The sequence below is a fragment of the Phyllostomus discolor genome, chromosome 6 (genome assembly GCF_004126475.2).
Source record: "Phyllostomus discolor isolate MPI-MPIP mPhyDis1 chromosome 6, mPhyDis1.pri.v3, whole genome shotgun sequence".
Lineage (NCBI taxonomy): Eukaryota > Metazoa > Chordata > Mammalia > Chiroptera > Phyllostomidae > Phyllostomus > Phyllostomus discolor.
This window is the reverse complement of record NC_040908.2, coordinates 134,407,462-134,424,113: the sequence shown is the minus strand read 5'-3', so window position 1 is coordinate 134,424,113 and position 16,652 is coordinate 134,407,462. Positions and strand designations below refer to the sequence as shown.

The following is a 16,652-nucleotide window of genomic DNA, read 5'->3' as shown; positions in this document are numbered from 1 at the left end:
CGTAGCTAATTAGGGCAGCCAGTTAGACTACCAGCTTTTGAGCTTATGAGTTAAAAGGTAGCATACTTGATAGGCCAGTGATGTGAAAAAGGTGGTAAAAAGGAGGATTAGAGCAGTTGCCTTAGTAACTCCAACTTCCATCTGTGAGGGAACAATGGACTTGTGTTTCTCCCCCACCTTGGTGTAAAAATTGGTTTTGTTTTGAAAGGACAGAGTTCTTTTTATGACAATCTGGAATTCAGCCCAACGGAGTGTAGTTTTAGTTGTTAGGAGAGACCATTGGGGATAGGAGAGATGAAAGGTCATGGTGAGCTTCAAGGACATGAAAGGTTGTTGTCTCATGTAACAATGGCAGATTGTTTTTTTCTAATATTTCTAGCCAGCCCCTTGGTCAGGTGATGGAACAAATACCTACAGTTTAGTCAGGTGAAACAGGAGGGGGAGGGGGAAGGAAAGGAGAAAAATGGAGAAAGAGAGTTTTTACTTTGTTAGAAAAAATAAAAGTGTAACTTCAATTTGCTTTTATTAAGCAAAGTGATATTTCTTTGTCACCGTCTCTGAGATTCCAGTGCTTGCCTGGATGGCTTGCCTCTGTGGGCCATTGCATCTCTGGGAAGCTCTCCAATGTGTTAGGAAATGTGATTTAAGCTTTCTTCCTGAACTCCCAGGAGTACCAATGATGTGATACTTAGCAATAAATTTAGTTGTTGTAGCTTTCTCACATTATTGGTGTTCTTAAAAGGTTTTCCTTCAAATGCACAGTGAATAAAATGAATGATAAATATAAAAGAAATTTGTCTCAACATTCTACAGTGTTTTATCATAAATTCTATGACTTCCATCACAGGAAGTTTACAGGAAACTGTTTAGATGTTGCTGCAATGGCAACACAAATTTTCCTCTCTGTACATAAGAAAATGCCACAACTTGAAGAGCTATTAGGGTTTTGTATTACAGAGGAGGTGATAGGAAAGGATTGGATACAGTAATATTTCCTAAAAACCCTCACAACTAAATCACCTAGGTTTGAAATACTTACATTTTAACAAAATAAGTGACTTCTATTTTTCTTCCATGTCAATTAAATATTAAAATGGTTGTGGAGTATATATGTGTATTTACAACCAAAGATAATATAGGAACACTACTATCTTTTAAAGGAAAAAGATTATCTTTTGATGATCACAGGGACCTTCATATTTATTTCTCTCTATTGTCTCCAAACAACCCTTGTGTAATTGAGGCTGGATTGGGTCCAGGGGGCTGGGGGGGATTTTCAAATTATCATTTAATCCCACGTCTTTGTTTTTTTCGTTTTTCCAGCCAACTGTCCTTATTGTTGTAAATTTTCTTTTCTTTACTTTTGAGAAAATGTGTTCCTTTAATTTTTTTATAGGCACATCATAGACTTCAGATCATGATATCCTGAAACTCGATTTAAGGACTTTTGAGATTATCTAGTCTAATTCTTGTATTTGAAAAATAAGAAAAGTGAAACCAGAAAGTTTAAATAACTTGCCAAAGGTAACTCAACTAGTTAGGGGTAGACAAATAGATGCCATTTTCCATTCTATTTAAATGTAAAAACTTGACAGGAAGAATGAAGAAGCATTTTAGAATATGTCTAACTTGTTGACTCATCATTTTAGTAATTTAGTTGAGAGGGAATAAAGCTAACATCTTGTAGTAGTGGTAGTGGGGTTGGGATTCAGATAAGGTTTTTTATAACTATTAAAGTTCCATTTTAAATAAATGACTTTTTTCCTTGACAGAAGCACCAGCATAAGTGGGAAGAGATGTGTGTTAAGGTGCTAGAATAACATTCAGAATCTGCAGTCTTTCTTTGATCCAGGCACTGTACATACACATTATTATTATTTAGGAGTTAAACACTTTTTTTTCCAGTGTGGCAAATTAGTTAACTGTTTTGTTTCTCAGTTTTTGCCTCTGTAGAAAATGACCTCATGTTATTCAATTGTATTAAATGTTGTAGGGCATAACAATGAGTATATGATTGAGAAAGGCAATATACATTTCATAGAATGAATATAAATTTGGATCCTTATCCAAAAATATATCCCACTGTAATTATGAACCATGATAGTTAGGGCAGTGTAAGTGGCAAAGTTTATTTTGGAATTATTCAAAACATATTTAGAAAGTTTTCAGTTTATTTAAACATAGAGGAAAAATAAAATAGTCCACCATTTCAGCTTATTTCACAAAAAAATTTACTCCCTATTCACATTTTGATAGATTTTATTTCAGTCTTTAATCTATGTATGTATGAGAAGGGAGAACATGTCTAGCTTGTTTACTGCCCTCTCTCCAGTGCCCAGTACACTGCGTGGCTCATAGTAGGTATTTGAAAAATAGTGGTTGACTAAATGAAAAAAAAGCAAAAGTGGGTCATACGTTAGATACATTTTTGTATTTAAGAAATCATTTTATTGGATTTTCCCATGTTAATAAGAAACATGATTTATAATGACTACACCATATACTATTATATGGATGTGCCACAATTTATTTCACCATTACATTATTGATTTACAACTTTTCACTGATATAATATGAAAGTTAATTTATAAGGATATCTTTTATTTATAATTAAAGTGATAAAATTTACAAATTGGTGAGAAAAACCCTTTATGATCATAGAACCCCGCCAAACCTAACACCTTTTTCAAGACCTTGCTTAGATGGCATCTCTGTGAGGTCCACTTTGACCACTGTATTTTAAAATTGCAACCTTCCAAACATTCCTGATCACCCTAATGCATTCTGTTTATTTCCATGGCTTTTATCAACTTTCAATATGCTAATTTGCATATCTTTAAATTTATTGGCTGTCTTTTAAAATATTTCGTAGAATATAAGCTCATATAGCAGATAATTTTTGACTTTTTGTTACTCATATTCTCAATGTCATGAACAATGCCCAGAATATAGTAGCTTTTGAACACTATTTGTTAAATGTGTTTATTGAAACTTAAAAAGATTCAAGTGTGTATTTTTTTAAGTCAAGAATCAAACCTTTTTTTTTACATGGGAAATTCTCATCAACCAATTTGTACACTGGTTACAGACTTCTGCCTTCTCAATGTTAATGTGCACACATTAATCCAGTTAAATTAAGTCACAGCAATTGACTAAATCTTAGCCATCTTGGACTCAGTCTAAATGTCTTGCAACAAATGCCCCAGACTTTTGCCACTTGAAATCACTCTGATTCTAGATTTAGGGAGATGTTTCTAAATGAAAAATGTCACCTGTCACTCCAAATGATCCTTATTCTCATCTAGTAGTCCTTCTGATAGGCTCTTAATGTTTGTGTTTGACCTGGGCAAACTCAGGTTAATTTGATTATTTACCTATATTTGGGGATGATTTTACTTTATTCTCCCCATAACTGATATTGGTTCTATTCTTGAAATTTTCTTAGGAAATATATTTCACAAACTCCTACTTACTTCTTTTACTGTGTATTATTTATACATTCCTTTAAAAACACATCTACCATATGAACCAGTAATTTCATTTCTGGTATTTATTTGAAGAAAATGTAAACACTAATTTGAAAAGATATATGCAGTTATATGTTCATCATAGCATTATTTACAATAGCCGAGATATGGAAGCAGCCTAGGTGTCCATCAATAGATGACTAGATAAAGAAAGGCACATACACACAAAGTAGAATATTAAACAGCAATAAAAAAAAGAATAAAATCTTGCCATTTGAGACAACATGGATGGACCTAGAGGATATTATGCTAAATGAAATAAGACAAGTACCATATGGTTTTACTTATATTTAGAGTCTAAAAAACCAAAACCCAACCAACCAACAACACAAAACAAAAATAGACTAATAGAAATAGAGACCAAGGGAACAATTGCCATAGGGAAGGTGAGTGGATGGATAAAAAAGGTAAGAGGGAATATAGTCAATAATGTTGTGATAAGTTTGCACAGTAACAGATGATTACTAGAATTAGTGGTATGGTCACATTGTACAATAGAAAAGTGTTGAAATTAATATAATTAATATAATATTATATACAAAATATACTTTATATATATATAATTGCCACTTATATCCTTTGTAGATACGTTAATTTTTATCTTTATACAATAGCAATTTATGTAGCTATATATAATTCATATAGTAATCTCCTGTTTATATGGTATTTGTAGTTTCAAAGCTCTTTAAATAAATATGATCTTGTTTAATTATCAAAATAATTCTAGGCACACAAGGCATGGTTATTATACCCATTTAGGGACCAGACACATAGAAATTCAGAGACTTAATCTAGGTCATTAATATAGGAAGCGGTAGAGAGGCAGAAGGAACCCAGGTCTTCTGAGTTCTGTTCCAGCACTGTTTCCTTTTAGTCACTTTAATCTTCTCTCTGGTTTAAATAATCATTGTTGTGTTGACCTTTAAAAAGGGTTCTTCCATAAAAATAAAAACAAATGATAGGAATTAAAACATTTTTCACTTCATTCATCTCATTTACTGTTCCAGTTCTCAAGGATTTCTTTTAGTTTTCCTTTTTTTTTCTTTTTCTAGTTATTTTCTTTTCCCTTACTCTGACCATGAACATGGGTTTCTGTAGCAGTTTGTGAAACTACTGGCTGCCGTGTCTGTCTTTTCACCTTTTAGCCAGTTGTTCCTTTCACATCTCTAGATGTGACTAAGCAAGTCTCGTTCATCATAACAGGTACAGAGTAGACTGGTGGGGATCCACTAGCATGGGAGCAGCCTTGGGAGACAGGTAATACAGCAGATGAATTGCAGTAGCTAAAAGATGGACAATGAACACCAGTAAGTATAGTCCATGTGTGTATAAGAGAGGGATAAAACCGCAGGTAAAAGTGTTTCATAAAGCAGACAGAGCAAGAAAAGTCTGGGGTAAGTGGTACTTTGAGATTTAGGCAGCTAGGCCACAATAAGGCCATATACACCAAGTGGAGTTAAAGGACGGATTTCAGTTTCCAAGTAGTCTGCAAGTGGAAGGATATCAAGACCACAGGAGGGTCATGGTCTTGGATGGACTGGTGCATTCAGATACAGGAAAACAAGATAGAATCCTAGTTATTGGAACCACAACAAAAAGTCAAGGTCAAACTTGTAGCAAGAGTAGTTGATTTCATTCTGTGTCCAGATTCCATTCTGTGTTGGTGTTTCTTTTAGGTATGGTCAGAAAAGGTCCTAGAGCAGTGGCTCTCAATCTTTTAATGTACCTAAGAATCCCCTGAGGTGCTTCAGATTTCTAAAGTAGGACCTAGGTGTTTATATTTTTAACAAGAGCTCCAGATTATTCTCTTTGAAGTGTTTACAGATCACACTGGAGAAATTTTCCATAGAGACAGATGGTACTTACTGTATGATAAGGAACCAAGTGATGACAGCCATTGAAAGAGGAGGCATTTAGAGGTTGAATGTGAGTCCTTTTTACTAAGAGAAAAATGTATCTATTATGCCCAGAGCTGATTTGTATTTATTTGAATGTAAGAAAGCAAAAAACATGGGCTCATAATGCACTAGACTGGTGTGTTGGAAGCTTATTAGGTTTTCTGTTCATGTCTCTGGTTTCTTATGTTTATTGCCTGAGTGCTTTTGTAATATCTAACATAAAGATTTATTCTTATTAGTGTAAAAAAATAAGGCTGATTGTTCTTTTGTGCCTAATCTAAACTGTCCCTCATTTTTATTTTCCATTTTTTATCAGTGTAATTGAATTTCATCTTTTTCTTTCTGCTTCATAAATTGGTTAGCATGCATTGGGCAGACTGCTGTAATGCTAAGGGTTAACCAGAAGAGAATTACAAATGAACTATCTAGAAAGTTGATTATTAATCCAGCTAGAGAAGAAATATCCTTTTACTTAGCAAGAATGAGTATCCGAAGAGCTGATAATATTGTTCAGGCAGTGAGGTGGAATGGCAGAGCTTGGTAAGTAAAACAAACTTGGAATTAATTTCTTATATTCATTTTTTAAAATGCATAGAATTTTGATCTATTTAAACAGTTAAATATAATATGAATTTACAAGCCGTTGGAACAAATCTAAGAAGCTCCAAATGTATTTGTTACTGGGATCCCTACATAGACTATCGGTGAAAGTTAACTGAAAAGTATTTACATAAGTAGATAAATATATTTAATTTTGAATATTTATAAAAATACATGATTAGATTTGTGATTAAGAACAAGGAAGTGGGCATGGAGGAATGATTACCAAAGCAATTTAGGGCGAAACCTCACACTGAGGAATATTGAGTGACAAACTTGTTTTTTCACAGGAGCAAGTTCTGAAAATATAATTTAGCATATAATGTTCACATAAAGATTCAGTGAGATAGTTTTCAGATTTCTAGGTAACAACAACTGTCATAAGTTCTCTTATTTTCAGGGCCCTAGTACTCATTTCATCGTGATGTTTAATTTAAGGGCCTTTCTGAACACAGCTTTTTATTGTTTTTGTGAGTTGGAAGGAAGGAGGAGAGGATCTGTGCTATTTGTACAAAGAAAATTAAGTGAAAAGATATGATTTTAATAATGTTTTCACATCAAAGACTGTTCTTTCTGTTGTAGAAAAATCTTGATGTCAATATTCAATTTTATAAGATTGAAGTTTTGCATGAATTATTTGATATTGCAGAAATGAGCCTTTTAAACACAGTATTGACCATAGTGAATATTATTGCAGCTGTGCAACTATAAATACTTTCAGTGTAGCATTGTACTCAGGAGAAGTTAGTAAACTTACTAAACTTACCTTAAATTGTAATCGTGTACCGACAAATGCAGGATTCTGACTTTTTCTTTAAAGTATTTCTTCACTGGTAATAACAAGGCCTCAAATTAACATTTTGTTACTTATTGCTTAAATAAGCACATAAAAAGTGTGCTTTTGAAAAATTCAGTATTGGAAATATATGTTATATGTGTATCTGTGTTTGTGTGTGTGTTTGTGAGTATACGTAGTATATATGCTTTCAAAATACCGGAGCACCATTTGGCCATATACACTCAGGTTTTGTTTTCTTTTCTTTAGTTCTAATGTTCTGGTCCATATTAGGACTGGTGATACAGAGTATAATAAATACCATTGTTAACTATTGTTAAATACATTTAACAATAGTTGAAATTTATTGAGCTCTTGTGTGATAAATACTATGTTAAATGCTTTATCTCATTTAATCATATTAACCCTCTGGTTGTTGGAAAGGTATAAGGATTATAGTGTATGATAAACAAAAGATAAGCTAGTTACTGAGACATTAACATCTGATGCAAAAAGTCTAGAAAATAAAGGCCCAGGAAACAAAGTGTGTAAGAGGGAGATCCTTAAATTCTGTGTGCTTGTCTTTCTGAAAATTAAGATTTAACATGAGCTTGGTAAAGAAGAGAAGGAAAGAGCTTGTGAATTCTTAACATTCATTAACTCTTTTAAAAAAATTTAGTATGAAAATTTTAGTCATACAGAAATATATATAAAGAATAGGTTAAAATACCTATATTTTTATGAGAAATAAAGCATAAAAATATAGTTGAAGTGTCCTGTGAACACTGTCAATTTTATATTTCCCTTTCTTTGGGCCAGAGGTAAACCATTCTTTTGAATTTGGTGTTTATCATTCTCATGTTCTTTATACTTAAACTGAATTCCATATTCATTATAGGAGGAAAAACTCCACTTACCATTTTTTTTTAATCCAAGAAAGACCTTTTCTTGGATTCCTATTACTTTTTAATTAAAACAAAAAATCTTTAACATGATTTGCAAAGCCCTGGCCCTACATGATAAGGCTCCTGCATTGTCAGCCTCAGCTCTCACTGTCTCCCAGCAGTTTTTTCTGAGTCAGCTGCTGTACTGGTTTACACATTCCAGATGTTTTTCTGCTACAAGGTCCTCACAGACCACTGTCTTCCCTACTGGAATATACTCCCCCCCATTCTTCTTCAGAGTAATTCCTTCTTATCATTAGGTCCCCATTTAAATATTACTTCTTCAGAGAAGCCTTCCCTGATTCTTTCAATTCATATCTTGTCTGCCTACGAAGGTCTTACTTCCCACCCTTTAATTTATATCATAGCTGATATAGCAATTAAAAATTACATGTTAATTTGTGTGAATTTTTGTTCACTGTCTGTCTTTACTATGGACTGGCCTATTTTGTTCTCACATGTTTTCCCTAGCATTTAGCACACATGGTCTTGTACTTACAGGCATTTAATAAATATTTGTTTTTGTTATCAGGCAGAGGAATGTAGTGAATGAGAAAGAGGAAGAAAGGGATATTCAGAGAAAGAAAAAAATTGCATAAAAATAGAGTTTGTGGGTTAGTTTGTATATACTGTTTAGGTAAAATAATACAACTTGGTGCTAGCAAAGACTGGGGTAAGGGAGGTGGTAGGGACATTTTTGTTTCTTATCATCTAGCTGTGAATATGTGACAGCTTTTTTCCATTGTTGCTTTTTGTTTTTCAGTGTAGTCTTTCTACTTTTGTGTTGTCATTTTTATGAATTTGCATTCTTGGATGTAAGAAAATAGCTTTCAAATTCTAAAGTTGCAGAGCAGCCCTAGTGGCTATAATTTTAATGTAGAAACACTATAATGGGCTCTCAAAATCTGGAAAAATTTAGGACACACAGTTGAAAAAGAATATCTGGTACTTTTGCATAGGAAAGTCATGAGGCCACTAGTAAGAGTTTCAAGGTGCATATGGATAACTATAACTAAAATAGTCATAATGGTGACAGTTACTATAATATTAGTATGCAGTTTGATTTTTTTTCCAAGAGAATATAGAAAGGGCTATAAAAAAAGAATAAGAAAATGAAGTCAGGAAGGCTGGGGTTTTCAAAATGTCAGAATATACTTATGTTTTACTCTGTGTAAATCTTTGCTGGCATTTGAAGTTAAAGTCCAAGGTTACAAGGTTATGCTGAGAGAATTGTTTTTTGGTTGGTGGTATGACAAAAAGAGATAAAAAAAGAATTTAATTAAAATATCATAGTGTTAAAAGGAGGGGATTTGCCCTGGCTGTTGTGGCTCAGTTAGTTGGAGCTTCCTCCTGTAAACACAAAGGTTGTGGGTTTGGTTCCTGGCTGGGGCACAAGCCTAGCTTGTGGGTTTGGTCCCTAGTCAGGGCACATATGATGAGCAACCAATCAGTGTTTCTCTCTCGCATCAATGTTCCTCTCCCTCTCTCTCCCTCCCTTCCCCACCTCTCACATCAATGTAGAATGTCTCATTTGTGGTCATAGAAGGTGCCATTATTATTGATAATATTGTATCTTGTATTTTTATTGCTCTTTATGCTTTTAAATGAACTTTTTCATATATTATCTTATGCAAATCTTATAGTAACACTGTGAGATAATTAAACCAGGGGCCTTATTACTTTTATTTCATAATGAGGAAAACTGGGACAGAAATGAAGCAGGAGCTGGGACTAAAAGTTAGAAAAAATTTCTAGGTATATTTTTTTAGGCAAGACTAATAATCTCTCCACCTTTGGCCCTCCAAAAAGGTTTAGATTTGAGGGTATGTTAGGTTCTTCTGAGGACCAGGATGAAGTAGGTGGATGTCCTCTATAGGTTTTCTAGACTTGGACATTTTTTCTGCTAATTACCCAAAGATAGAAAGTAGTTGACCATCTCCAAAGCAATGGAACTGATATGGTTAAATGCATATAATTAACAAACACATTGCTAAACCCATTCTAAATTACAGCTTATTGGGTAATGTTTAATGAGCCTAATATCTTAGGGGTCCAAAAATTAGAAGAAATAAGTGTGAATTTATAAGAATGAAATACCACAATCTGGAGTAAATGAACTGTAGCTCAAATAAAATAATGTAATGAAGGAGAGGGTACAAGCCTCTTGGGTGTAAACCCCAGTCACATGAATTGAGGATGGATACTTCTGGTGCTCATTTTAAAACTTCTTTAAAAGTAAACAGGATAGGCAATATGTATGTCACATATATGCCTGTGTGCAGGCAAGCAGAGGGATACTTCTTTGAAGACAAATGCCAGAAGGTCTTTGTAATGATTATCCAAGAGTGCTGTTTATTGCATTAAGGTAAAAGCCAAATCTTATATTTTTCAATAGGACAAATAGCCTGGTTGTAGATAAATTAAATTTCTCACTCTGGGCCAGTTGGTAGAAGCTTCCCTTAGGTTAAAAGAACCAGGCATGTTTACTCAGAAGAACAGAAGTCTTAAGAGAATCTGACAGCTGCCCTGAGATGGCTAAAGTACTGCCCTAGCAAAAAGTGCATACTATGGAGGGCCAAACCCAAAGCAGCAGGTGGGAGTCACAGGGAGCCAGAGTCACAGGAACAGCAGAAAGAAAACTTCGTAACAGTTACAGTTGTCTAAAAATGAAATGAACTTCCTTGTTGAAGTAGTGAAGGCCTTGTTACTAGAAAGAATTGGGAAGAAAGATTAAGATGCTGAGTTACACCAAGCTATTTCAGTATTTAAATGTATAAGATGTCCTGTATGTTGCCTGGCTAAGACAAGTAAGTGTGTCAACATGAAGCCAAGAATGAACTTCATGAAGGCCAAGTTTACTTTCTGGATTGCTCATCCATATTTACTCTAATATGTTAATTTAAAAATCTACATATTTTTAACTGCAGGCAGCCATGTGGTACCTGAAAAGTGGGAATTTTAGACTTCACCAGCTACTTCCAAATCTCAGAAGAGTTAGTTAAGAGACTGGAATTGTATTAAAAAGGGAAAAAAGAGAAATTAGTTTGTTTCTTCATTGGATCCAGATCTAAACAGTAAGAATTTAATCTGAGTTAGAGAGAACAGATTTAAAAATAACACTAAGTTCATTTATTTATCTTTAAAAGGTTCCCGAGTTTCTAGTACATTAGTAAGATAAGAGATTGCATTTTTAAGCACCTTTTCTGTTATTTCAGTTTCTTATTGAATTAGTACTTCCATTTAAAATTGATAATATTTTAAGGACATAAAAGGAAGAATAAACAAATGGGATCTCATCAAAATAAAAAGCTTCTGCATGGCTAAAGAAAACAATATTAAAATAAAGAGAGAACCAACCGTATGGGAAAACATATTTGCCAATGATACCTCAGACAAGGGTTTAATCTCCAAAATATGTAAAGAACTCAAATACTCCATGCTAAGAAGACATGCAATCCAATTACAAAATGGGCAAAGGACTTGAACAGACACTTCTCCAAGGAAGACATACAGAGGATCCAGAGACACATGAAAAGATGCTCAGTATCCCTAGGTATCAGAGAGATGCAAATTAAAACCATAATGAATTACCGTTTCACACCAGTCAGAATGGCCATCATAAACAAAGCAACAAACAACAAGTGTTGGAGAGGTTGTGGAGAAAAGGGGACCCTAGTACACTATTGGTGGGATTGCAGACTGGTACAACCACTATGGAAAATAGTATGGACTTTTCTCAGAAAACTAAAAATGGATCTGCCTTTTGACCCAGCAATTCCACTGCTAGGATTCCTAAGAACCCTGAAACACCAATCCAAAAGAACCTATGCACCCCAGTGCTCAGAGAAGCACAATTTACAATAGCCAAGTGCTGGAAGTAACCTAGGTGCCCATCAGTAAATGAATGGATCAAAAACTCTAGTATATTTACACAATGGAATTCTATGCAGCAGAAAGAAAGAAAGAAGGAGCTCCTACCCTTTGCCACAGCATGGATGGATCTGGAGAGCATTATGCTAAGTGAAATAAGCCAGACAGTGAAAGACAAATACCATATGATCTCACCTTTAACAGGAGCCTAAACAACAAAACAAACAAAAAAGCAAAATATAACCAAAGACACCGAAATAGAGAACAGGCTGACAGTGACCAGAGGGGAGAGGGGAGGGAATTTCAGGGGAAAAAGGTGAAAGGTTTGCAGGAAGAAGTACAAAGGGCACATGGATAAAAACTAGGGGCAGGTGGAAATGGGAGGGAGGTGGGGAGGGCTGGGTGGGTGGGCTGGGATGGGAGTAAAAGACAGAAAACTGTACTTGAACAACAATTAAAATAAATTAATAATATTTTAATATTACACAAGTAATATGCAAATATGCTTCTTTTGTAGAAAAGTGCCCAGCCTATGGCAGACAATCATTAAATGATTCTTATATAAATAATTATTGGAAAAATAAGTGAAGGAAATTTTTCTTAATTTCTCTCCCCACCCTGAATTCTAGTTTTCTTCCCAAACTTATTTACTGTTTTCAATCTGGTTTGCACACTTTCAGACCTCTTTCTATATAATCATATACAAATACACACTATTATATAAAAATATGCAATTTTGTTTTGTCTGAGGATTCCACTTCCCCTTTTTACATATATTGCTTTATACTTTATCATTTTTTTCATTAAAATTATGACTTAGACTTCTTTGTCAACTTATATAGCTTTACCTTGTTTTCTTCTATGTAGTACTTTATGCCATATATGTGACATTGTTATAGTGATAGACATCTGAGTTAGTTCCAGTTTAAGTATTCTCAGTTGAAATTTTAGATATTTAAAATTCGGGGAATGGCAAAACTTTTTTTGTTGTTGTTCTAGTACAGTTGTCTCAATTTCCCCTGTTGTTCTCCCCTGCCATGCCTTCCACCTCTGATCCCAGAATCAATCCCCACCCTATTTCCATGTCCATGGGTCATTTATACCTGTTTCTTGACTTGACCCTTCCCCTTCCTTCTTCTCTTAGTCCTCTCCCTCTCCCCTTTGGTCGCTGTCAGTCTGTTCCTTATTTGCATGCCTCTGGTTCTATTTTGTTTGTTTGTGTTGTTCATTAGGTTCCTCTTGTAGGTGAGATAATATGGTATTTGTCTTTCTCCACCTGGGTTATTTTATTTAGCATAATACTCTCCAGTTCCATCCATGCTGTCATGAAAGGTAGGAGTTCCTCCTTTCTTCCTGCTGCATGGTACGGAATGGCAAAACTTGACTATGTTCTTCTAAAATATACAAAATAGACATAGAGGATGTGTATTTGGTGGGGTTATATGAATTAAGGAAATTGTAGGCAAAAGCACAGAATGTGTAAAGGCATGGAGGAATGAAAAAGAATGGTAGCATTTAATTCTTTATTAAGACAATACAAGGAGTCTTTATTATCAGAGGATAATTAGTAATGAAAAAAGTCTTTTATAAATTAATTCATTTAAAATTGAGTGGGGATTACAACTATAAACTATGGACAAATCATGAAGAACAATTTTTTGAAGATACTGGAGAAAAACCAAAAGCTGGCTTAATCTTGAGAGGTGGTGACATTTGGAAGAAGGGAGAGGGATATGGGGTAAGTCGGTCATTTTTAAGGCTTTCAGAATGAGGGCAGGCCCTAGTCTGTACCAAACAGGGAAAGCTAATAAAACTGCAATAGAAAATCAGCAGTCTTTCTGGCCTGAAGAACCAGGGAATAGACTTTGGGACTTCCCAACCATACCTTTTGAGAAGTGAGAAGGTAATCCTGGAAAGAAGAGACTAGAAAGGGAGGCCTATATCCTGTGTATAAACTTTGCCCCAATTTTTGACGGATCCCCAAGCCCGTCCATGAGCAGGATAGTCTTTAAGCAGCCTGCGTAAGGCTGAAAGAGATGAACAGGTATTTGAACTGCTGTCCAGGGCAGGAGAGACAGAAAATGCAGTTTGGGTCCAAGTGTGTAAGCATTTTGTTAAAACAAACAAAGGTGACACTCTGCGAAAATACTCAGTCTCCAAAATATGATAGTAATGATGTGTAAGATCTAACCCAAAATAACTCAACAGATGAAGGATAAGGAAAATGTGAAAAAAGGTAGGGCATTTTGGAACAGAGATTGAAATTACAAAAAGAACCAAATGAGAACTTAAAGCTGAAAAATATAATATCTGAAATAAGAAAATAACTTGATGGGTCAATCAGTAGAATAAGGATGACAGAGGAAAAAGTCAGTGAAATTGAAAATAGATTAATAAGAAATTATCTAATTTAAAGGACAGAGAGAAAAAAGAATTAAAAATGAATATAATGTGAGGGATATGTGGGGTAATATTAAATGGTCTAATTACATAAGTCCAAGGAAAAAATCAGAGCAATATCAGGGCAGAGAAAAAAACAATTGAAGAAATAATGCCCCAAATTTCCAAATTTGGTGAAAGAGTTAAATTTCCGGATTCAATGACTTTAGTGAACCCAACACAGCATAAATACAAAACAAAACAAAACAAAAAGCACGCCTAGGCACACTGTAATAAACTGCTGAAATTATGAAAATTTTATAGGTAAAACTTGTGCTTTTTGTAAAGACCAAGAACAAAGAACACAACATACCAATATCAGGAATTAAAGAGGAATTATGACTATGGAAGTTATAAAAATTAAACAGATGATAAGATCATGTTATGAATATCTTTATGCCAAAAATTGTACTATTTAGGTGAAGTGGATAAATTTATTGAAAAATACAACTTAGAAAATGGACACAGGATGAAACAGAACACCTAAATAGAACTTTATCTGTTAAAAACTTGATTTTTTAATTAAAAAATAAAACTTTCTATAAGAAATCTGTGGATCAAATGGTCTTACCAGTGAATTGTATCAAACATTTTAGAAATAACACCAATCTTAAGTAAACTCTTTCAAAAAAATAGAGGAAGGAGGAATAGTTCTAACCAATGAGGCTAGCATAATCCTAATACCAAGCCTGAGAGAACATTTCAATAAAGGAAAATTTTAGAAAAATGTTACTCATGGTTATAGATGCAAAAATCCTTAATAAAATTCCTGCAAATTAAATTCAGCAATATAAGAAAAGAAAAATATATTATGATCAGGTAAGATTTATCCTAGATCGCAAGGTTGATTTAACATTTGGAAAATCTCACCATATTAACAGATTAAATGAGAAGTATCATATGATCATTTCAATAGAACAGAAAAAAGTATTTGACAACACCCACACATAATAAAAAACTTCCAGCAAACTAGAAATAGAAATAACTTCATTAATCTGAAAAGGGCATCTGTGAAAAACCTACAACTGACATCATGTTTAAATGGTAAAATATTGAATGCTTTGTTTGTATGATAAAGAACAATTTCATTAATGGCCATGCTCACTCATCCTACCCTCCATTGTATTGGCTTCTAACTATTGTAGAGAAGCAAGGAAAGGAAACAATAAAATATGAGAGGAAAAAAGTAGAACTATCTCTACTTGCACCTTTGGCAGGTCATATGACCCCAGGTCTTTTTTTTTAATTTTATTTTATTTATTTTTAGAGAGAGGGGAAAGGAGGAAGAAAGAAAGAGAGAGAAACATTGATGTGTGAGAGAAACATCTATCAGCTGCTTCTTACTCCCCCAACCAGGGACTTGGCCTGCAACCCAGGCATGTGCCCTGACCAGAAATCAAACTGGCAACCTTTTGGTTTGCAGGACAACACTCAACATCCTGAGTCACACCAGTCAGAGACCTTTTGCGTTTTAATAACTGAGTGGATAGGGATCCAAATTTCATGGTGCTCAATGGGCAAAAACTAAAAGTGTTTCCCTTAAGATCAGGAGCAAGACAGGGATGTCTGCTTTCCCCTCTCTTATTCACCATAGTACTGCAAGTCCTAGCCATGGCAGTCGGACAAGAAGAAGAAATAAAAGGCATCTGAATTGCAAAGGAGGAAGTAAAACTGTCATTATTTGCAGATGATGTGATAGTGCATAAAGACTAGATGATTGTCTTTAGTGTATAGAAAACCTAAAGACTTCACCAAAAAATTCTTTGATCTAATAAATGAATTCAGCAAAGTGGCAGGGTACAAAATTAATATTTAGAAATTGGTAGCATTCTTTTTTAAATTTTTAAATTTATTTTTTAACCTTCACTTGAGGATTTGTTTATTGATTGTAGACACAGAGAGGAAAGGAAAGTGAGAGAGAGAGAAAGACGGAGGGAAAGGGAGAGAAACATCAATTGGTTGCCTCTTGTATGTGTCCTGACTGGTGATCAAACCCACAACCCAGGTTTGTGCCCTGACTTGGAATTGAACCTTCAACCCTTTGGTATAGAGGACAATGCTCCAACCAACTGAGACACTGGCCAACACTGGTGGCATTTTTATACACTAATAATGGACTCTCATAAAGAGAAATTAAGAAAACAATTTGATTTATTATTGCAACAACAACAAAATAAGTTACCTAGGAATAAATTTAACTAAGAAGGTAACTAAGGAGGTAAAAGACCTATACTCAGAAAATTATAGGATACTGAAGAACAAAATTAAGGAAAATGCAAATAACTGGAAGCATTTAACATGTTCATTGATTGGAAGAATTAATGTCATTAAAATGTCCATACTAGCTCAAGCAATCTATAGATTGACACATCTAGAACAAGTATTCCAAAAATTTATGTGGAACAGTAAAAGACCCTGAATAGCCTCAACAACCTTGAGAAAGAAGAACAAAGTTGGAGATATCACAATACCTGATATCAAACTCTACTTCAAGGCCACTGTAATTAAAACAGCCTATACTAGCATATGAACAGGCATATAGATCAATGGAACAGAACAGAGAGCCCAGACGTTAAACCCATGACTTTATCATCAATTA

At 34.3% G+C, this 16,652-nt stretch overlaps 1 protein-coding gene across 16 annotated transcripts in view; it reads left to right on the top strand.

Annotated features, from left to right (window-relative positions):
* SOX6 (SRY-box transcription factor 6) overlaps positions 1–16,652 on the top strand; it is a 614,163-nt gene that overhangs the window by 191,381 nt on the left and 406,130 nt on the right. For 5 of the 16 annotated variants that reach the window (XM_036029089.1, XM_036029084.1, XM_028515158.2 and 2 more), the window contains exon 1: positions 4,154–5,965. The exons of 5 other annotated variants lie outside the window; for them this stretch is intronic. The gene's annotated coding sequence lies outside the window, so the exon portion shown is untranslated. Of the gene's footprint in view, positions 1–4,151; positions 5,966–16,652 lie in introns of those variants that run through there. 6 more of the 16 variants (XM_036029082.1, XM_036029079.1, XM_036029072.1 and 3 more) reach the window with 3 other exon arrangements.